The sequence below is a fragment of the Falco rusticolus genome, chromosome 12, assembly GCF_015220075.1.
Source record: "Falco rusticolus isolate bFalRus1 chromosome 12, bFalRus1.pri, whole genome shotgun sequence".
Taxonomy (NCBI): domain Eukaryota; kingdom Metazoa; phylum Chordata; class Aves; order Falconiformes; family Falconidae; genus Falco; species Falco rusticolus.
In genome coordinates, this window is record NC_051198.1 from 22,868,138 (window position 1) to 22,891,163 (window position 23,026).

Sequence of the window (23,026 nt, forward strand, 5' to 3'; positions counted from 1 at the left end):
CTTATCTTTATTTTTTTACTTAAAAAAAAAAATACTTGGGATGACAGTATTAGGTAGCACTGTGAAAAACAACTAAATATAGCAGTAGATCATGGTGGGTGTGAATGGAAAACAAAGGAGTCAGGAGCCGAGCTCCTGCTGCTGTTACGTCACTATAACACCCATAATTATGTTATTATGTACACTGCCCACTTCAACTATATCTGGACACCACTTACCATGATAAAAATCTGATTAATAACATGACATATAATCTTGGTTTCTTTGATGAGCATTAACTTCTGTCTTCTATATTCTTTTTCAAACAGACAGGATATTTGTTTTGCCTCCCTTCTACAGGGAGTTTGGAAGAGAGAACATACAGAAAAAATTAAAAAGGGTGATTTAAAATCTCATTGCTGGACTCATTTTATCTTGGTGTAAAAACATGTTAAGCCACTTACAAAGCATTGCTGTGCATAAATTCTCCTTCTCACAAACGTCTAACTTTTATAAATACTATAACCTACATATAGAAATTCATCTGGACTTGGGTCACACTTAGCTATACAACTGCTATGCCTTTTTACCCTGAGCACCACAGCTTTCAAACTCAAAACGCCCTCGTATGAGGTACCTTGGGGAAGGCTGGTGGGTGGCTCAGGCAAGCGGTGCGGCGAGGACCCCATGGGTTTGGTGCTGGAGGAGACACGGGAGGATGCGCGGTGCCAGCGGTGGGGCGGCTGTCGCTGCTTCCCAGCACCGGACAGCACCATGGGGCACCTCAGGCGGTTCTTGCGGCAGCCCCATCACACCCTCTTTCACTGCCTGTGCCCACAAAAGCAGTACTGCAAATTTCTGCAACTACACTAACATTTGGACAAAGTGAAGTATTTTAAAGGCCCTGAGGCTTGTTTTTTAGCATCTAGAAAGTGAGAGGGGGGAAAAATAAAACTGGCAAAAAAATGAATGAAAAACAGTGCCCTCCAAGATGAAAGATTTTTTTTTTCCTTTAGCTAAATGAATATTGAAAAAACATACATCTTATTATGTCTTCAGCCCCTGAGGTTATCCTAACTGGTTTGTTTCACAATTCACCAGGAAACACCTTCAAGATATTTCTAAGATAACTGTTAACCGTCTGACTTTCATCTACAATAGAGGAAATCTGTATTGCCAACAGCTTGTTCTCAGAATTCCACCTTAAAACAGTTTTAGTACCACCAGACCAGAAGGGTTTGATGCCAAAGAGCTGTTCTGTCCTATTGAAAGCAGAGAATGGCTTCCTCTGCAATATGTACAAAGAGCAAGGAAATTTACTCAATTAATGTGAAACACAAAATGGCATCTGCCATCTGGAGATGCACACAAAAGCCATGGGCAGTCAAACACTTCTTAAGACTTTGGCATGTAAAATTAACATATTTTAAGACTTAAAGGGACATGTGAACTCCTAGTACACGAGCATTTCATTTTTCTCACGGCAAAATAAAACAGACAATAGAATATTTACAGTGTAATGTCACAGAAACAACAGTGCTAACCACCTACAAAAATTTGTCTGTGTTATCAAGACTGCCATTTGTATACTGCTGGATAGGAACTGAGAAGTTATTTTTTTAAATAAGCATTTTTAAACAGTGGACCGAAATATGCTTTCACTGAACTTTACAACTGCACTAAAGTGTGCTCTCTTACTGAGACTGGTGTAAAAGTCTTGTTGTTTCTTCTTGTGTGCAACACTGTGCAACCACTCTGGATTTACTTTTCATTACAAAAACAGAGTGATGCTGACTGGTCAAGTTTAGTGCAGATTCAAATTGTACAGAAGGGGCTGCCTTTACTCCAAGCATTTTTAAATATTCTTTTCTTGAATAAAATGAAGAAAGTTCAGCTTCAGTGTCTGTTCCCTTTTGTGTATTAAAAAAAAGCATACTGCTTTAAAAAAACCAGGACATATGGCATCTAAGTGGTCACCACCATAAATTATTCAACCTCTGCTCACTCCACAAACATAAATCTAACAAAATGCAAAACCTGAGGCCTCACCGCCAAACTCATGGTCACGTGTCCTCAGCGGTGTCTTCAGCACACATTTGGCCACACAGATCTGGTCACCCCATCCAAATTTTTAATCCAGACACCCACTGTGATATACAAATTTACCTGCTTTTTACTCTACCTGCATCCTCAGTTTTGACATTCCCCAGGATCACCTGAGCTGAGCCCTGCTATGTTTCAGGGTACTGCCCTTTCACCCTGCCTGTTAGCTGAAAACACAGGACCAGCTACACAAACCCTGTCTCATGCATCATGCTGCAGAGAGAATGACAAAAGCAGGGGTGGGTGGTGGGTGGGAGGTGGAAATCAAATCCGTTCCTGCCTGAGACAGTGTGTGGTTCGGCAGCGATCTCCTGAGTGATGTTGCTCAGGATGAGCAGGATGCATGTATAAATCGGCCACATTTGTCTTGCAATAGCAACTTTAATTCAGGCACCCTACAACTTTGCAGTGATATTCCCAACTCTCTTCTAGCAGATGCTCTTTTTTTTTTTTAAAAAAAAAAAAAAGCATCAAAGTGAACATTTCAGAGTACACAAGAAAGTTGGTTTACAGAGGAATGCAGAGCCAAGGACACCGAACGTGCAAGTACTTAGTCATGTGAATTATGATAATGTAACCAGTACAATACAGTGAGATTATAGACATTGCATTTATTCAGTTGTGTAGGAAAAGGGAGGCAATTAGCTTAGTGAAGCTGGAGTATTAATGAAGGAGTGTCAGCTGAAAAAACTTAAATAGTGAATCTGTCACTCACTTCACAAGTTTCCTCGTTTATTATATTGACAAAGATTTGTTTTTTAAGATTTAGTTTTGCTGATTAATTTTTAATTAAAGTACTCTCAAAGGTAACCCAATAAAAAAAATAATATGAAGCAGAAGTCATCATTCCAGTTATCAACATTCATGTGGCCCATACATTTTGTGCTACACTGTATAGCAAAAAAAAAAGTACATCAAACTGTACACTCAGCCAGAAAAAGAGCACTGAAAATGCACTAAAGCATCATTTAAATTTTATTTACCAGTTTGTTGATTTGTGCTTGCATTTGCGAGAGTGTGTCTGTGAGAGGAGAAACAGAGACAGAGACAGAGAGAGGGGGAAGAAAATGACTCATGACTGACAATGTTACCATGTAAATGGTCATAGTTGTGGGCTTCCCTGGGGGATTTTGTAATACCACAGCAAAAATCTAGCTAGCCTGCAATTACCGTGCCGGCAGCAAGTCCCTCTAGCATGAGCCATAATGTCTGGCTACAGCTGGTGGGAGCGATCTGGCTGTGTCCCCCACCGGGAGCATCCTGGGCTCTGGGGACCGGGTGGCTGGCACGGGGCAAAGCTGCTGGCACAAGCTGACACCTCCAGGCAGGCAGAGCTCTCCCAAAAACTACTTCCCACAGAGCAACGTGAAAGTGGAGAGACCAGAGCTGGTGTTCAGAGCTACCAGCCCAAGACTTTTCAAAATCACTGAAAAAGGAACACATTTATTACAAAAAACCTGTTTAGGCAGCTTTCATGCACAGCTCCTCTCTTAGCACGTGTGTGTACATTTGGAGTATGATGCCCAGCCATCTTCTCCTAGGGCAGAATCCCATCTTGCAAAAGAAACCCTCACTGCCACTGATGTGAAGGACTCTGTGTTAAAAATAAAAATACGGTCCTCAGCAAAACAGAGAAAGGTTCCCGGGTGAGGAGCGTGAACCCATGCCAGTGACAGACTTGAAGTGCAACATGACGGAGATGCTGCTGTAACTGGACAGTTGAGGGATGAGCTGGGGTTTCCAGGCATGTCACGGGGATGACATCCCATGGCTCCGGGGGCCGGGGCTGCTGAGCCCACTGCCGGCCAATCCTTGGAGTGTCACTTACATGAGCTCCAAAGTAATCTTCTGGACCACCCTTCAGGAAAAAGATAAGATGTCATGATCAGCTAATAGGAAGTGACAAGAAGAGATAAAATGGATTGGGAGGGAGGGAAGGTTTTGAACTGAAAAGGCATTATTCTTTCCTCTAATGCCAACCCTGCTAACAATAGGGCTGAGTTAATTAATGAACTATTCAAGCACTTTCATCCATTTTTACATATAACATTAATTTTTGTACAGATAAATATAACACAATTAACCTGTAGTTTGTTAAACAATCATACATGGCAATCCTTTCAATCTAGTGGGGAAAACACTTTTACAGAAAAAAGAATTTAATTAGGGAAAAAGATTGTGAAGAGTCTTTGTTCGTCTACTCTTCCAGCCATTGCCTTCCATCTGGCACAGGAACCCATTACCAAGACATCTGAGCATCTTCCACAAAAAAATAAACCAACAAACCACAAAAAAACAAAAAAAAACCCCAAACAAACAAAAAAAACCCCTGACCAACCAAAAAAACCCAAACCAAAACACAAAACCCCAACAAAACATCTCCAAAATATAAACCCACAGAAAAAAACTCAAACCATCAACCAAACCCCTAAGTTTCTGGCTTTCCTTCCTCTTGAGGGTAGAAAATCCTATCTGTCAGACTGAGTTCACTTGCAATTAAGAAATCTGCTTCACTCCTAAGAGAATGTTAGCACATCATTTGACAAAGTCCCACTGAGCATGCAGCGAGAGAAGTTTCTCCCCAAGTGCTGCTCCAGTGGCACCTGTAACTGGGGAGGATGTGTCTTACGCCCTGCAACCACCCCGCTGCACACACACAAAGCCCCCGGTACTCGGTCAACTCCGCAAACTTCAACAAGAACCTAATCAGAAGTACCAGGCTTTTAAGATCGTAGCACTGCCGTGATGATAATCAGTTTGGTGGGGGGAGAAGCGTTTCTGGTGGGTACAAATCCCAGGACAAGGGGGAGCGATCTCCGTGCAGCAGCTGTGTGAATGGCAAGTAACAGCAGCGAACTGCTGCCTTCGGTGGAGAGCCGAGTGCGTACTACAGACACAAAAAGGCTCCCTTTACACTGTAAAGAATTCAGAGCTTAATCAAGCCACAATATGTTTTGAGGCTTTTGCCAAAAAGTACAAAAAACTGTAGTCAGTGTAGCTAAGCATTTGATAACAAGCATGGTTTCTTCTGTTCAACGTATTTTCCTGGTGTATTTGTTTGTAAAGGTAGAGATAAGTATAGTAACACAATCTGTTCTTTAATATCATAGGCAAAGAAAAATCACTAGTCACTAGCTACAACAGTTTACAATCTTTGTGAGACAGCTGCAAGTATATGTTTATTTTTTTATTCTAAATATCTCAGATGGAGCCTGATCCTTAAAAACCTTCTTCCCTCCAATGATGCTCGTCTGCAACAATAATGTTAATGAAAACCAACTGCTGATGTTAGGAAAGAAAAGAAGATGAGGCTCAGATATCCCATACAATGCTTGTAATGGTTATTTTCACTAAAGATAAGAAAGCAGACTTGTATGTGCAATATCACAGAAACAAGCCATTCTGCCCCTATCTACAATTTTGACAGTTATCTATGGAAAATGGAGACTTAAAAAACTCTTAAGAATAATTATTAGAAATCATAGCCAAAATAACATACATCAGCCTTGATTAGTTACATGAAAAAGCAGCCTTAAATTGATAGTTTAAAAACAGGAAAATTAGCAGTATGATTAAGTATGAATGGCTAATAAAAAGAATTTTGCTAAAACAGATTAAGGTTCAGATCAAGGTCACAAAAGGAACTGATTGAGGAAAACTGTCATTTTTGCTGGGACTCAGTAGCTGTTTTAGCAACGCTGTTTCCTCTGAATCAGTCTTGTAATGAGAAATTATACTGCTGGGGTTAATAAAGACTTGGCATGTTTGCCCCAAAATTTCAGTTAAAACACTGTGGTTAAAAAGGCAAATTCCTTGTGTGTAAGTAGATGGAAAGGGATATAACTAAGCTAAGTAACCTCTAGTAAAGGTTATAAGTGAATATAAAATAAGGTGAATTTACACTGCAGTTCCAGTTCTCATGTTTGTTGTAAATTCACCCAGGAAAAAGAAAAATCTGCAAGTGACCCAAATCCCCCTTTGTCCCCCTGTTTCTTCCAAAATAAACAGCTTCTAGTCCCAGAACCCCATTAGCAGAGGCTAGGCAGAGAAGAGCTTTGCTAATGGGGTCTAAGATTCGCCTTTCTGCCAGCTTCGCCCCTTGGCTGCGGATAACCTCCAGAAGGGTATGTCTCTGCTCCTTTTTCTGTCCTGATGGGTCAGGAGCTGAGCAAAGGCCTGTTTTGGTACAGAATTTTTACCATCCGTACGTATGGTCTGAAATTCAGTGCTCCCAAGGGAAAGATTTACAGGGAGGCTTTTCCCAGGCAAAGCTCGTCTTCCTGCGTGCAGGTGCCGGTGGTCCTCTGCTGCGAAGGGGGTAGTGCTAGTGCCTAGAAGATATGGGCACAGCTGACCTCAGGAATTTCAGAGCAGAAGCAATCTTTTGCATGCAATTCCCCTCCGCAAACTACTCTAGTTTCTTGTCATCCCACTTGCAGGCAGCTGGGGTGATCCCTGAAGAGGCCAAAGAGCTGATGTGTGTTACATTGCCTCGTATTTTCACCTTGTCCCGACGGCACGTAAGAGAAAGAGGGAGGGACCACAAGCATTCAGGTTGCTCTCCACCACCTCAGTGCTCCCAGTGCCACGGGACCTCGGTGCCACCAAGCTGCATGGCAGCAGCACACCCAGCTGCCCTCCAGAGAGGTTTTGTTCAGAGCGTGCAATTCTACACACATGCACGGGTCCAGGCTCCACAGGCAGGACCAGCTGTCCAGTGAGGAGAATTTTAACATCAGTGAAACTATTCAGTGATAACCCCTGCTTCATGGATACAACGCTCCGGTGAAATAAATCATCATGTCTAAAAGCTGGGGGCTACGAGGGGCTGGGATTTTTACTCCTTGGGTTATTTCCTCCTGGGCTGGTACTTTGCACAGGAAGCAGCTGGCACGTCTGGCCTGCGACGGGAGCTGCCGCAGCCCTCCTGAGCATTGGGTTGCTGCTCGGTGGCATAAGCTATTGTTGTCGTTACTACTATCGCCAGACCTGATCGGGGTCAGCAAGCCAACGTGAGACCTGTTGTATAACCTAGCAATAAAAAGACAGTCCTTGTCCCAGAACACACTCGGGCTGGTTTTCTGACAAGCTGTAACAGGTTCTGCGGCGGCACCTTTTCTGTTGCTAAATAAAGAACTTCTGTCTTGCAGAGCCTAAACCCATTGCTGAAAGATTGAAAGGAAAACGAACTAATAGGACAAAGGGGCTGTGTGTGGGACTGTTTTTAACATTTGTTTGTTTTGATCTTAGTTGCAAGTAATTCACATAAAGCGAAGCGCATTGACACTCCGAAGAAAATAACTACTCAATTTTAGAAAGGACAACTGCTTGCAGACCAAACCAAATGCAAAAAATCAGAATCATCCTGATAAGATTACTGGGCCAGAAATCACATTTTTATTAGTACATAAAACACGTGTCACTTGACAATGAGTATCTGCAGCATAGAGTGAAATAACCCTCCAGCAGCAAAGTCAATATTTAAATCAATATCTCTGGTAAGGAAAATATCTTACTCATTGATATAGATTGTATTTTTTTCCTTATGAATCTCTCAGGAGGCAAACAGCATATTTCTGTTGTAAAAGCAACTAAACAGTATTGCCAAACTGGTCTAATCATTCCTAGAATTCAACAGCATGATGCTCTGAAATTATTAATGTTGTTATAAATGCCATTTGACCTCTATGTCAGGGATGTATCTCCTTTCCAGAAAAAGGCACCTACATTATTTTGGCCCTGACACTGCTGAGTGTGAGCCCAGTAACTTCAGTGGGAGCTTAGGGCACTCTGGATGAATTTTTTTCATTACGTAGGTACGTAATGATTCAGCTACTCAAGGCTAAAATCCATAAGAGACGTTAGTGCCTTCATGTTAATTGCTGCAACATCCTCCATCCACTCCAGCAAAGCTGTGCAGCATTACAGAAAGGCTCACAGATTGCCAAGGCCAGAAAGAGGATCAGCACGCAGAGTACGCCCCAGTGGCACGCACCATCACCCGGGCTGAGGGACTCCTGGGCCCCCCTCCCCGGGACAGTGACGTATTTCGCATTACAGAGCCATTATAGATAGGTAAAATACACAATCCTGGAAGCACAGCACTACCCCTTCCCAGTCTCTCATTTTAAGCACCTTTCACGAAGTCAAGCTCACTTGTTTCTTCTCCTTTTAACCCTGTGATAATTTGGTTCCTTTCTGCAATGCGATAAAATCCTCCAAGGAGTGGTAAGAACGATCCCAGCCCACAGCCTGGTGGCCAGCACACTTTTTATAGAGGAGAGAGCCATGAATTTGCTTGGCTTTGGGACAAGGAACCTGATAAACACAAATTTCCCACACCTAGGAGAGACACCCTAACTTATAGGCTATCCTATGAAAGATGGGAACTGACACCACCATGAGGACATCTTGCAAAGAAAGCAGTGCTGGGTGCAGTGGTGTTGGAGCCCATTGGCGTGGGCAAAGCCAGCGCACTGACTCCTGAAAGATTCCCAGATGCCCCTGTACATAGCTGCACACTGAGGGATGGCTTTCGCAAACACAGAAACAGCACCGGAGCACCTCAGGGGCTGGATGATCCGTGATGGCAGTTTGTATACAGACACCTAGAGACAGCCTATGCTCTGCTTTAGGCTCCTACATCCATTGGCTCATTCAGGACCTTACAAAACTGTTCAGACACCTGTGTCCTATGAAAACTAATAGCATAGCACTTGCAACTGTTTCGAAGTGCTGTTAGATGCCTCGCTGCCCCTGAAAAAGTTGTCCCTCGATGCCTTGTGGGACTGAGTCCTTAGAGGCGACAGATCGTATGCATTCTTCAGATAATGGGAATGACTTCTTATTAGAAAAGATGGGTTCTTGAAACTATATAATATAAAAACAATTTAATTCAGCGCGCGCGCGCGCGCGCACACACACACACACACACAAAAGAGTTTTCCCCAGGTTATAATCCCTCTACAGATATATCTTCCTCTTTCTTAAAACCGCCAACGAACCAAAAGAAGGTAAGTCTAAAAAATTAAACTACGTTTCCTGTTCAATACCAGCTTTGATTACTCAGCGGGGTAGGCACAGTTTAAAACTATCCAATGTGCTTCTTTTTCTCCTGCTTTATGATTTTTAAACTTCTTAAGACTTTTAATGCAAGTACTAGGACAGGGCAACACAAAGTATTTTTTCATGTGCTTTTAACCCCTCCACATGGAAGTTGCTGAAACAGTTCAGAATTTTGAACCTCGGTAGGGTGGCGCTGGCTAAGATCTGTCCCTCTCTGGTAGCTCTTCCGATATGATTAATAGAAAGAAAGATGCATCGGGATTAGTTTTTGTACAAGACAACAGTGTGCATCCCCAAGGTCTTCATTTACAAAGAACAATCTGGAAAGCTTCCCAAATTTTGTTTTTAAACTCTTGTCCAGCATCGCTTTGGCCCATGCTGCAGGTAAGGGATGCTTTGGTCAAAAGAGATGGAAAGCTATTCAGCGAGGTAAGCAGTGACTGATTTAACCAAACCCATACTAAGCATAAACCGTATCAGAGGAACAGATCAGAGTTGAAGCTAAAATCAGCTCCCACCTCGCAGCCTTTCCTGTAATACAGTATGAATCAGAACCTCCATTTGCCAGAGTTTTGCATTTGACTTCTAAACAGACTCAGTGATTACACCTCCTGGAGGTGCAACTGCGTGTGACACCAGGAGAATTCAATGCCAATGGAAAGCAAAAGGTTTTCTGACTCTCAAGAGATGGTTTCCTCCTCAGCAGGGTTGATGTGACAAATGATCATCACTTCCAGAGTCTGTGGTTTGCTGTGAATTAATTTACCAAGGGAATTCCCGTCCCGTCAGCGTTGATCCAGCAGCATGCACAAACACGGGGCCACAGCACCAGCTGATGTAAACTGGGAAGGCTCTGCTTGATCCGGCTGACATCGGACATTCACTTACAATTTCTGAATGGAGAATTAAAAGGAAGAGTGGGATGACACACCCACAGCATTGCTAGTTTGGAGGGGGTTGAAAGCAAATTGACAAAACATCTGCTACCAGAGAAACGCTAATGCTACCTCTATCGCCACAGAAGGATTCTTTGAGGAATCTGGGAGACAAGCATAAACACGGAGCTTTGCAATGTGCCTGGAAATGCATTTGACCCGATGAGCCTTGGTGAAGCCAGGTACCCAGGGCCATGTAAGGATGGAAGTGACAAGAGGTTGCAGACCGGTGGCAGCGGCTTGGATGAGAATTTCTGCGTGGGATAAAGCGGGTGGAAATGTTTTTCCTTTCAGCATTCCGTCCAACCCGTTGCAAGGAGCAGGCTGGGGAAGAGCAAGGCCCTGTGTGAGACAGAAACACATCGCAGCAGCTTACACTGGAGGCAGAGTACGTAACTCTGCTCCATCCATCCACATGGACCTGCATGGTTTTAGAGGGGCTCCACCCAATTTCTGTAAATGCAAACCTGCACGGCCTCATTTACATCAGGGTGCTCCTTCCTAGCTGACAGCCAGGCAACCCTGAGCAATCAGGGATACCTCTCCTATTTGCAAAGCCTGCCCTGTGCTGTTTAGCTTGGTAAAGCACAAATGGTTAATCTGAAAAGCAATCTGGCAGAAACGGGGTTTGGGAACAAATTCACCAAACTTACACAGTGGCGTTTAAACCGAGCAGGACATTAGCTGATACTCAGTGGGCAAACTTAATGGCCAACGTCACTCTATTAGCCTTTTCCCATGAAAAACCTGCACCCTAGGTGCTACCAAGTGCTAATTTGTTAAGAAAGCCTTAATTGAGTGACAGTTAATTATTGACAGATTTGAACTACTTTATCTCTCAATCAAAACCTGGCTCTGTCCCAGGCAGCAAGCAATTTACAGCCACAAAGGTAAATCTGGCCACGTGCAAGCTTTTTATGCTGAGCCTGATGGCTCTCCCTCCCCCACCCCAAGTTTCTGCTAAAATTTCTCTCTGAAGGAGCCGATGATCCCCTGGTGATCACCAGCCCACGTCAAGGTGGTTACCCTGCTTAACCCCACTTGGCAGAGTGGGAATTACTGAGGGGACATCCATCTGGAGCTGCCTGAGATAAGAGGTGTCCAGTGTTAATAAACAGGCTTCCTCTACACCTCAGCAGGGCCTTCCTTTTCTAAACAGTCTTCCTTTAATGTTGTAAAATGTTTTTTTCCATTTACTCAACGATCATGCCTTTGACAGTGGGGGAGGGCCAAGGGAAAGAGAAAAGGGTGAGGGGAGAGGAGAGGAGAGGAGAGGAGAGGAGAGGAGAGGAGAGGAGAGGAGAGGAGAGGAGAGGAGAGGAGAGGAGAGGAGAGGAGAGGAGAGGAGAGGAGAGGAGAGGAGAGGAGAGGAGAGGAGAGGAGAGGAGAGGAGAGGAGAAAATTAAGACTCAGCATATGTTTCTAAGGCATTGAGACACCTGCTTTTGAAATTATGTTACTAATGCTAAAAGTTCTCCCAGCCTGGCTGTTTTGCTTGCCTTCTGCACACAAACAACACGTGAAGAAAGAAAAAGAGGAAAAAAAAGAAAGAAAGAGAAGTAAGGAAAAATAACAAAAGGATGAAAGAAAGGAAAAGAAAGGGCTAAAGATTAAAAGAAAGAGAGAGAAAGAAAAAGAAAGAAATAAAGAGAGAAAGAGAAAGAAAGAAAGAAAGGAAAAAGAAAGAAAGAAAAAGAAAGAAAGAAAGAAAGAAAAAGAAAGAAAGAAAGAAAGGAAAAAGAAAGAAAGAAAAAGAAAGAAAGAAAGGAAAAAGAAAGAAAGAAAGAAAGAAAGAAAGGAAAAAGAAAGAAAGAAAAAGAAAGAAAGAAAGAAAGGAAAAAGAAAGAAAGAAAAAGAAAGAAAAAAAAGAAAAAAAGAAAGAAAGGAAAAAGAAAGAAAGAAAGACAAGAAAAAGAAAGAAAGAAAAAGAAAAAAGAAAGAAAGAAAGAAAGAAAAAGAAAGAAAGAAAGAAAAGAAAGAAAGAAAGAAAGAAAGAAAGAAAGAAAGAAAGAAAGAAAGAAAGAAAGAAAGAAAAAAGAAAGAAAGAAAGAAAGAAAGAAAGAAAGGAAAAAGGAAGAAAGAGAAGGAAAGAGAAAAATAAAAAAGAAGGGAAGAGAGAAAGAGAGAGGAAGAAAGACAGAGATGGAAGGAAAATGAATATATTATAGTAGCAGTAGTAGTAACCGCAGCGGTATCACAGTCATTCACTGCAATATGTCTAAACATTCATAAATGTTTTATGCATCCTAAAATGCCATGTACAAGGGATACGGCATCCCACTGAGGTTAATGAATGAATGAGGTGCCCTTGAAGGTTAATTTGCGCAAACAAAAGGTCAAGGGACATCTTCAAAACAAAATATTGATTAAAGCAAGTTAAATGTTTTGACTTGAAGGAGACATGAAGGATTAAAAAGCAAAATAAAGCAGTATGGATAAGAAAGGAACAGGAAAGAAAAAACATCACCCCCAGACACAAAGGAAATGGTAGAAAACATATCTGAATCAGCTAGTCATCTGCTAACAAGCTGTAAAGATTTCCAATGACAAGTTGTCACATTAGTTTAGTGAAACTGAAGCAGCACTTATCCCTTTTCCTGTGCTTAATCTCTCAGCGAGCTGCACAGAAACATGCTACCATGTTTAATAGGATTAGTTTAGTTCACTTTCTCCTCTCTGGAGGTTGTGAGGTTTTTGGTTGGGTCTTTTTGTTTGGGGTTTTTTTTTTTCTTTTCTATTATTATTTTATTTTTTAACAATTCTATTTCCATCAATACCAGGTTCTTGAATTAAATTGCACTCTGCTGAACCACCTAGGTTGCATTCACTCTCCAGGTTAAAGGCATTTTGTTCCAAAGGTTTCCTTTTTGAAAGGAGGAGCCAGGGCAAAGGGAAGAGAGGAAAGGCTCCAAATTCAGCAATTACACACATCAGGCACCCAGTTCTCCTTTCTCACACACACTGATGATGCTTTATTGATATCAGTAGAGTTATTTTTAATTCACATCAGCATAAGCAAGAGCAGCATCAGGCCTTTGTGGTTGCAGGGTGTTCTCCTTTCTTTGCATGAGAGTAGTTGGACCTTCCCCACCACTGAAGAAAAAAAAAAAAAAAGAACAAAGGAAAAAGAAAAGAAAAAAAGAAAATCCACTAGTATTTGTAGCCCCATTCCCTCATTTAGTTGGAACAGACACAGCAAGGAAAATGATCAAAGAAAAGGCAGTTTCAACAATATACCCCTGTCACTTTCAATTTTGTTGTCAGACTCCAGAGGGACAGAGGAATCACCCATGGTCACGGGCACACTGCAAAAGTTTTCCTAAGTTTCTTGCATCTGTTTTGTTGTTGTTGTTTTTTTTGGGGGGTCCCCCTTAAAGAAAGAAATGCAAGCACGGAAAGCTGTCAGCTTGCAACAAACCTTTTCTCTTCAGAGGCAACAAAATTTGGAGGAGGATTTCATTCTGATGGGACAAACCTTGCAGCTGAACCTAGACCTGACAACCCCCATATCTGGAGGAAACCTAAAGTTTGTGAAAAACATACCAAGTGTTAGGCAGAGGCAGAGCAGCAAGAGAAGAGAACCCACAGACCTGAGCACACCCAGGCTTTGAATCCAAACTTCGTGAACGTAGATTGCTTTTTGTTGGGATCCCATATGCCCATAACTCAGAAAATAAACAGTTTGACTACCTTATAATCTATTAATGACCAAGAAGGCCACTGGACCAAGGACTCAGTAACTACTTCGGGATCTGTTAATTACTAAGAAAACAACCTAGTAACTATCTTATGATCTGTAAATTACCAGGCAAAGGACTTGGTAATTCTACAGGACTTTGAAGATGCACTGGAATCTACTACAGTTTGCTAGCGGGGACCACGCCTGCCATCGGTCAGGGGACTGGGGTGGGCAGCAAGGGACAGCAACAGCCACGCACCCAGCCACAGCGGCAGGAGGCTGCCCCGCCACTGCCCAAGGCGTCGGGCCCTGGAGCCGGCACCGGGGACAACTCTGCTCACTACAAATCCTGAACGGGAGCTGCTGGCACGGGGGTCCTCCAGACCCCCTCTGAGGGATTAAATTCTGGAGGAAGAGCTTTTCCTCCACTTCAAAAATGTAGGTGATGGGGTGGGGGGATTATTTTTGCTGCCAAGCTTTGAGACATCAATTTGCATTCCTTCAGGGCTGTCTATCCTCCGGGATTAAAATCCGGGATTAAAAGAGAGGAAGGGTCTGGAGCACTCAGTGTCCAAGACGGTGGGCGAGTGAGTGGAAAGCATGCATTTAATTCCAGTTGGCCTTGGTGTGGCAGGTCATAGGGCCGGTGTGTTTAGCCCTGAAAAAGCTGCAAGACACGGGGCTGGAGGAAGGTGCCCTGCAAGCAGCTACGGAAAGGGGTCGGGTGGCAGGTGGGAGCCTGCACACATGGTACCCACGGCCGGGGCCCGGCTGGCTGCTACTGCGCTGCCACATGACCTTGGGGACATCGCTTCACTCCCGGTGCCTCAGTTTCTCTTTTGGGTAAATCAGCAGTCGTTGAAGTTAAGTTGAGCCCCGGTGGCGACAAGCTTAGTGTCGGCGGCAGCTATTTACTTATTTATTAGAGTTTGCACGATTCAGCTTCATCTCTACATGTATCCCAGTGTCCTTTAAAAGAAAAAAAAAAAAAAAAAAAAGAAAAAATAAAAGGAAAGAATTCAAGCGAGTCATTCACCCGCCAAATTTAGCCTATCTGCCCCTGCGTCCAGGCGCACTTCTGCGCCCTTGTTCCGCAGCCCCTGCAGCACTTACAGCGACAACGGGAGCCGAACGTGTCACCCCGGCCAGCCGAGCCCCGCAGGAGCGCAGGGAGCGAGCTCTGCCGCCGGAGCCGGGCCGGGCCGCCTCCCCGCGCCCGCGGAGGGCCGCGCAGCGCTGGTGGGCCGCCCCGGGGCCGCTCGCCGTCGGGGTGCCGCGGGCCCGCTGCCCCAGACCCGCCGCTGCCCGCTGGCGGGGGGACCGGCGCCCCGGTTTCTCAGGGTGTCACCTTAAACACCTGGCGGCGGTGCCGTCGCGGCGGGCAGAGGCTCCCGCGGGCCGGGAGGGCGCGACGGGCAGCGGGCACCACTCCGGGGCCGCCCGGCGCCCGGGCTGGGGGACGGCAGCGGTAGCAGCGGAGCGCCCCGGGACGCGCCCCGTTGCACCGGGGATTTGCCGTCACCCACGGCGCTGAGGCGGCCAGCGCCGGGACGGGCCCCGGAGCCAGGCACGGCACGCACAGCTTGCGGGGGCGCCCGGCGAGAAGCGGCCTCTCCCGCCGCCGCGGGGGCCGGGGGGGCAGCGGTTTAAGCGGCCCCCCGGCCCTGCACCGCGGCGACCGCGCCGGGGCTGCTGCCACCCGCCGCCCTGCTGCCCCGACGGGCCGGGCGCGGCGGGCCCGAAAGGCATCGCCTCCCGCCCCGGTGCCGGGCTCTCGGGCGGCTGTTGCCGGCTGTATCCCCTCGCCATCCGCCGGCCGGGGCAGCGGCAGGGAGATTTCTTATTTTTGGAACTCGGGAGCGGCTTCCCAGCGGCAGCTCCGGCAGCGCGACGGGGCCGCTGCGGCCGGTCCCGAGCGATTCCTTAGCCACCCGCGGCGGGTGGTTTGCACATCACCCACCCGCCCGCCGCAGCCACCCCGCTCCCCGACGCGGCGGCCAGCCCGGCCCCGCCGGCCGGTGCCCCACGTTCCGGCCCCGCGGGCAGGGCAGGCCCCCGGGGGGGGGGGTTCTGCCCGTGCCGGCTCCCGGGTTTTGCCGCGGAAGGCAGCGCGCCCCTCCGAAGGGTTCCGCGCCCGGCCAGCCCCGCGGGAGGCGACGGAGCCGTCCGCACCCACGCGTGGGGCTGGGCGCCGCGGGTCCCCTCGAGCGAGACAGATCCTTACGGTGGGAGGTAGGGGCGGGGGAGCGGAGCGGCTCCCCGGGCCGACAGCCGCCGGGCGGGCGGGGGGCGAGGCGCGGCCCGGCCCCTCGCCGCCGGCCCTGCGCTGAGGCTCAAGTTTTGTCGGGGGCGGCCCGCGCCGGCGCTGCCCGCCCTCGCCCCGTCCGGGCTGCCCCCTCCGCTCGGGGCTCTCTCTCCCGCCGGCCCGGGCGCCCCGCACGGCAGCCCCGAGGGGCGGGCGCGGACGGGACCGGCGCGGCAGCGCCGTTCTTACCTGCCGCCGAGCGCCCTGCAGCGCTCCGCTGCCGTCTGTCCCTCCGCAGGGCAGTACTCCCTCTCCTCAGTTTATTCCCCTGCCGCCTGCCAGCCTAAGGCCGTTTTCTTACGGGAAGCCTCGTCTCTCCGCCGGCAGCGGCCGGGCGACCCTCCGCAGCAACCGGGACCGGGGTGCGGGCTCTCCCCGCCCCACGCCGCGGAGAGCCGTACTCACGGCGGGGCAAAGCGCGCCCGGCAGGCTCCGGTCCGGATCGCAGCCCGGACCTGCTGGGACGATCCTCTTTAGGTTATTTTTTCCCCAAAAAAACCATATTTTCCCCCAAAGCCTTCCCGCCGGAGCCGGCCGGGCGCAGGCTGTGCGGAGCCGGGGGTGGGTTTGGGTTGCCCGAAACTTGTGGCGCGCCGAGCAGGGCCCGGGGCCGGGGGTCGGCACCGATGGCTGCTCCGCGCGGCGCTACCTGATGCTCGTTTTCGTGTGTATTTTGTGCCTCGCATGTGGGAAGCGACCGCGGGGCCCCGCGCACAGCCGCGTGTGAGGATGCGGGCCACCGCTCTGCCCACCGGCACCACTCTGCCCACCGGCCGGGGCCACCGCTCTGCCCACCGGCCGGGGCCACCGCGCCGGGCGGGGGGCGGCCGCGGACCGGCTCCTCCGAAAGTTTGTGCCCCGCGTCTGCGCAGCGCATGCGAGCGGGGCTGTGCTTGGCCGCCCCAACGGTGCTCTCCGCGCCCTGGGGCACCAGTCCCCGCGCCCCTCCGCGGAACCCCCCCTCGTGGGAAACTTCCCCGCGTGGGGCACCGCGGGGGTGACTTTCCTAAAGTTTCTCACTCTCCCGCTGCCCCCACCGCCGCGCGGGGCGGCTTTTGTCCGCCTCTCCCCCGCGCGCCGCGGGATGCGGGGGGGCGCCCCGTCGGGCCCCTGCCCGCTCCCCCCCCCCGCAGGTGCGCGGCCGCCACCACCTTCCCGCGGGGGCGGGGCGGCGCCTCCCCCCGCTCTCCCCGCTCCTCGCTCCCCGCTCCTGCCAAGTTCTCCCCGTCCCCCCCGCCCGTCCCAAGGAGCCTCCCGATTGGGCGCCGGGCCGGGCCCACGTCACTCCGAGCGTGACGTCTGGTCTTCCTGTTTCCTTCAGCTGTGTCTTAAAGTAAATCTTGTGGCGGTGCGGAGCGCTCGCTCGGCTCGGCCAGCCCAGCCCAGCCCAGCCCAGCCCTGCCCCGCGCCCCGCTCCGCGCCGCTCCGCGCCACTCCGCCCCCGCGCCCGCTCCCGCTCCGCTCCGCGCCCGCGGCCCCGCGGCCGCTGCCCGCCCGCCCGCACTCGCCCTCCCTCGCCCCATTATCATATTCATCAGCGGCGGGGCTCGCCGGCTGCGCGCGCGTGGCCGGCTGCGCGTGTGTGCGTGTGCGGGGCGCGTGCGGTGGGTGCATGTGCGTGTGCGTGTCTCCCTTTCTCTCTTTCCACCGGCAAAAAAAAAAGAGGCTCAGTCTCGTCGCCTTTGCACGGAGTAAGTACCCGCTCCCTCTCCGCGTCCCCTCCGTCCCTCCCCGCTTTTTCGGCCTTTTCGGGTCTTTTTTTTTTTTTTTTTTTTTTTTTTTAAATTCGCGCTTGCTTGGGCTGCTTTAAACGGTCTGGGGCGGGGGGTGGGGTGGGGGGTGGCGGGGGGGGCCTGAAATCCCCGGCAAAATACTGATCACCGTTATCAAACCTGTGCTTCTTTTTCCAGGGGGCATAATTGCAATGACTTTATTAGCTGAGTAGTTTTAATTCCCCCGTAGCTAAAGCGGTAAGGACCGGTAAGCGCCGAGCCCGATGGAGCGCTCACCGGAGCCTGCCCAGGGCTGAAGAGTAAGTGACCTGCTCGCTGTTAGGGGTCCTTCCCCCTTCCCCTCCGCGCCCTCGCTGCCACCTTTTGCGGACCAGGCTCAATTGCGTTCCGTGGGTCGCAGGGCAGTTTTGCGGGGACGGAGAGCGCGGCGAGTATTTGGCTTCTTTTTGTTGTTCCCAGCTTCCTCCTCCCCCCGTCCCCGCCGAAGTTCCCCATCCCCTGCCTCAAACTCCTGCTCCGCTCCTCTGAGCCTCCTCTTTGTCTTGTTTATTATAGCTGCCTTTCTTTTTGTCTCTTCCAATTTGCTTGTCATTTGCATGTCGCTAGTTCTCCTTTTTAACCCCGACCGGGAAGGGCAGGGACTTTTTCTTCACCTTCTTCTTCTTATCCTTGCAATTACTTTTTCATTTCCAAGGCTGGGACGAGCTGCGAATTGTGGAAATGTGCAGAAAATGGGATTTGAGTGGTAGGTAGCGAGCACATGAGGAAAGATCAAATGCAAGTCGCGGGATAAGAGCCTTGATCTGGGAAAAGATTAGGATTATTCGTACTTTGTGTTTGTTTGGTTGTTGTTTGTTTTATCTTGGGGAGGGGGGCGGATTTGATGTCGCCTTAGCCTCTGGCGGAGATCTTTCTTGGCTTTTTTGATTTTCTGTTTATCGGCTGGGTGACCCGCAGCACTTTGCCATGTGTTTAGACGGAGTTAAAACGCAGGAGGGAGCGGTGCCGGGGGGCGTGGGGCCTGCGCGGAGCGGGCGCGCGGGGCTGGGGGTGGGGGGGCGGTGAGCGGCCCGGGATGGGGGGGGCACCGCCACCGCGGGGCCCGGCAGGAGCGGGCGGCCCGACGGGCAGCCGGGGCACGGCTCCCCGGCACCGGGCGCTGCGCGGGGGCGGAGCGGGGCCGCCCTGGGGTCCACGCGTCTTTGAGGAGGGGGCGCAAGACGCGCGCATCCCCCGCGTCGCCCGGCAGCGCGACAGAGGCGGCGGGGGCCGCGGCGGGGGTGCGGGCAGGTGCGCGCCGGGCGGGGCGGCCGCGGGGGTCGGCCCGGTGCCGCCGGGCTGGGGCCGGGGCCGTGCCGGGGGAGCGGGACGGCGGGGAGCCGGCGGGCGGGCGGTGTGCGGGGCCGGAGCGGGGCCGGCGGGCTCCCCGTCTGCGGCACAACCCGTGCGGCGGTACTCGCGTCCCCGGCAGCGCGGGGGGCCGGAGCGGGGCTGCCGGGGAGCGGGGCGGGCGGGGGTGCCTTGCAGCGTCGGGTGAAAGTTGCCGGGGCGAGGGCTAGGCAACCCGCCGGTCCCGAGCGCGGATGGCCAGCACCGCGGCGTGCCCGGCTGCGCGGCCGCCCCCCCCCCTCCCCCCCAAACCCTCCGCCGGCGCCGGGCACGGGCGGGGGGCGCGGGGCAGCGCGGCCGTGGGCACCGCTGGGTGCCGGCGAGGGCCGGTGCTGCCCGGTGCTGGGTACAGGCGCAGGACTGTGTCGCCGCGAGGTGTAAAAGCTCGGGTTATTTGTCACTTCCAGCGTCTGCAGAGGTTTGGCAGTCGGCAGGGTGAATTACACGGAGGCAGTGTCCTCACCCGTAGATTTGCATGTGACACATACCCTTTATGTCTTCTTCTCGCAGTTTTCCTGCGAGTTGCCATCAATCACGTAAAGTTTACGACCGCTGCAGCTCATTCTGCATTTATTTTATCTGCTTTTTGTCCAGAGCTTACCTTTAGCAGCAATATCGCACACGGTGAAATGTTTATTAATACTCAAGCGTAGACAGAGTATCGACATTTCACGAGTTGAACTGTGATAAAAACTACAATGTATATACTTTTTGCTAACAGCTCCCTATTACATTTTTCTGTAAAGTATATAACAGTCGCTGCACGGCACTGTTAGTATATACAGTTAACTTTCCTGCCCGTTGAACTCTGAGACCTCTCGGTTTGGATGACTTCTCTTTTTTATGATGGACAACTTGTGATATTCGTAAGAATGGACACATCTTGAAATTGGAGTTTAATTTGTTTCAAGGCAGAATTCTAAATAACTGCAGTTTTCAGTCTCTTAAATAATGATTTATTCTGTCCCAAACTGCAGCCTAACTGCTAGATTAACTAATTCAAGAATTGTGATTTAATGACATCGTGTAGCATGGAAAAAAAAATATCTTGGAAAACTTGGGCTGAGTTCGTAGTAGGAATCTTGCAAACGTTTCAGTGTTGTCTCTGTACAGAGACCATGTGAGTTACTTGCTTCACCATCAGTGAAATAACAAGGACCAAACTGGCTTGAAAGGAGTAAAAACGTTTTCAATTTTCTACCTTGAGCAGCTTGGTTTCTTTTTCTCATTCAAAGAATCTGTTTCCTCAAGCAGTGCCGAGCATGGCTACATGATGGAGGGCCCTGCATCTCCCCAAAATGAAGGCCTGAACTAATGAGATGCCGAATCCCTCCTGTTAGTAAGCTCAGTCAGTTCCCCCTGTAGTCGATGGGAATTGCGGATGTTTGGCGTTCAGAGGAATTGCTGAACACCTTGCTGGATTGGGCCCTGGGTATCACCAGGTTCCTAAAACAAGGGTCGCTTTTTTCTTGAACGCTAAAGAGCAGGTAGCATAATTTTGAAGTAAACCAGGCTCTAGTTTTTGCTTCTTCTTGTAGAGAAATCCCGGTAAAAGTAGTTGTGACTGCATAAATAGTTGCTCATCATTTCTACCTTGTTTCAAATTCTTTGATTAGAGAGCTCAGCTGAGGGAGTTAGATAACCCTTTCTCCCAAGAAGACTCGTGTCAGAGCTGTACTAAAAGGTAGTACTTTCTCATTAGTGGCTAACGTGATTTTAGCACTGAACAGATCTAGGGTGAATAGATGTCATCTGTTCTTCGTATTTTAGCTGTGGTTTTGCGCGTGAAATGCTGTTGACTGGAATAATTTTCATCCTGCGCTCCCTGGCTGATTCTGGCAAAGCCATACCCTGTGTAGCGCTTTAGAGGGAAAGATCTAAATATTTCTGTTAGCAGAAGCGTGTTAAATTTCTTGTGTGGTATTGGCATAACAGGCTGACATGAAGCAGGCAGACGCTGGACCAAATCAAGTAGTCGGCTTGTGAAAAGACAGGAACAATTTCAGCTCTAAACTGTTAGCTCCTTGAATTCATCCATGAATATTCGTCAAGTTTAGCACTTCGCTGCTATTTAATGGCTGTTCAGGTTAGGCTGGGGTCCTTCAGAGTGGCTGAGGAGGGTGAGTTAGCATTTACATCTCCTTTGCATCTCGGAAGTGTGTGAATTAATCTGGGAGAAAATGATCAGTATCTTTATAGATCAAGATGAGGTAACAAAATTGATTACAGAAATTGATTGACTTGTAATGAGTGCGGTTAAACACCTGACATCGTATTCCTTTCTGAAGACCATTCTCGCCAAAGGTTGGGTAACAGTAACTCTTGGATACCTAGAAATTAATGTTTCCAGTTAAAATGTCAATGCATATTAAATGTATAAGAAATAAACCCATGTCTGTAGCTGCTGTGCTGTTAACAGGTTATTCATAGCTACATTGTAATCATATCTCCTTAAACAAAAGTTTTGAAAGTGAATTTGTAAGTAAAATACTGCAAGCTATGCTTGTGGGTGGACTTAGAAAGTGCTGAGGCCCTCGGTACGATTTTTAATTACATGGGCATGGAGAATGTTCGGTTTCTAAGAAAGCCGCATCGTGCGAGATAGGGCTCGAGACATGGATGGTAAATTTAACATAAACACTTGGCATATGAGGAGTCTCAAAAGTGACGTGTAAAGCAAATTTAACCTTCACAAATTTTAAACTCTGTAACTTAGAAATGGTGCTTCTGAAGATTTCTACATAGGTCTTGACAACCTAAGCTATCTTTCTAACTGTGTATTTCTGGATAGCTGTATAGAGACATTAGATGTATGAAACGTAGTTTCGTGGTGATGTGCAGCCAGAGTACTGGTACTTCATAAAGGACACAAACTTCCTAATTATTTCCCCCCTCTAAGAGCTCCTTATTTATTCAGTTCTAATCTAATCAGTCTCAAAGTCTGCCTGTCATGGCTGGGATTTTGCATCCTGCTGTACGTGCCATTCCACTTCCCTTGAGGTGTGAATTGGTTTTGGCCCTCTGAGACCGAAATATTAAGGGGCCATTCAATACCCATTCTGTTTTGTCCAGCTGAAGTAGAACTATTTCTCATATTTAAGCTGAATGGCACGTAAGCTTTAAAGCTGGCAGTCTGCAGGCTCGGGATAACACCAGGGTAAATGGGAGACGTTGCTTAATACCCGAGTTAAGTGTACGATAACTCTGATGCTTTCAGCTTCCAGCGAGGGAAGGAGGGGGCATCGCTCTGGAGCACCTCCTGCCGCGTGTTTGCGGTGGCAGGGATGGGCTGGCGAGCAGCTGCTGGTACGGGGGCTCAGGGAGAGGAAAATGGACACTGGGGAGGAAGGATGCGTGGCAATGACCTTCCAACCTGGTGCAGGACAGCCTATTTCCTGAGCTGCTGACTCAAGGGTACAGCAAGCCCTCCCCATGTGTGTCCTTGGTTGGGATTGGGCAAGAGAGAGGGAAACAGTGGTCAGGCACCTCAAATTTGCTGGGAAACATGCAAAACTTGAAACCTGACATGAGGGTTTTGGTGTGAGTCTGGGACTTATTGCTGGATCTCAATCAAGCGTAGTTCAACTACACAAAGGGAAGGAAAAGCATGAAGGTTTTTGGTGTTGCTGTGTTTATTTTTTTTATATATATATATTTTTTTTTTTCATTGGCAAGTATTATCTTTACGGAAAGTGCCATTAGAATATCTTACATGCAGTAAGCAAGAACTCTTTCGGTTATCTTGCAATTAGTTTAGATCACTTTCAAATGAACACCACTAGACAGAAAGGTCAACCTTGACCCTGGTTTATTCTGTGCCAGTATCGCCTGCTTAAAA

At 48.9% G+C, this 23,026-nt stretch overlaps 1 protein-coding gene and 1 long non-coding RNA gene across 10 annotated transcripts in view; one reads left to right on the forward strand and one right to left on the reverse strand.

Moving 5' to 3' along the window:
* The window catches only part of LOC119156343, a 67,380-nt gene extending 50,234 nt beyond the window's left edge, over nt 1–17,146 (reverse strand). For both annotated transcript variants that reach the window (XR_005107079.1, XR_005107078.1), the window contains exon 1: nt 16,256–17,146. This is a non-coding gene — a long non-coding RNA (uncharacterized LOC119156343). The remainder of the gene's footprint in view (nt 1–16,255) is intronic.
* Nucleotides 15,905–23,026, forward strand: part of PROX1 (prospero homeobox 1) — a 51,522-nt gene continuing 44,400 nt past the window's right edge. The window contains exons 1-2 of one of the 8 annotated variants that reach the window (XM_037405978.1): nt 17,486–17,757; nt 17,977–18,098. The gene's annotated coding sequence lies outside the window, so the exon portion shown is untranslated. Of the gene's footprint in view, nt 15,994–17,483; nt 17,758–17,976; nt 18,099–18,141; nt 18,545–19,070; nt 19,090–23,026 lie in introns of those variants that run through there. The other 7 variants (XM_037405979.1, XM_037405980.1, XM_037405985.1 and 4 more) reach the window with 7 other exon arrangements.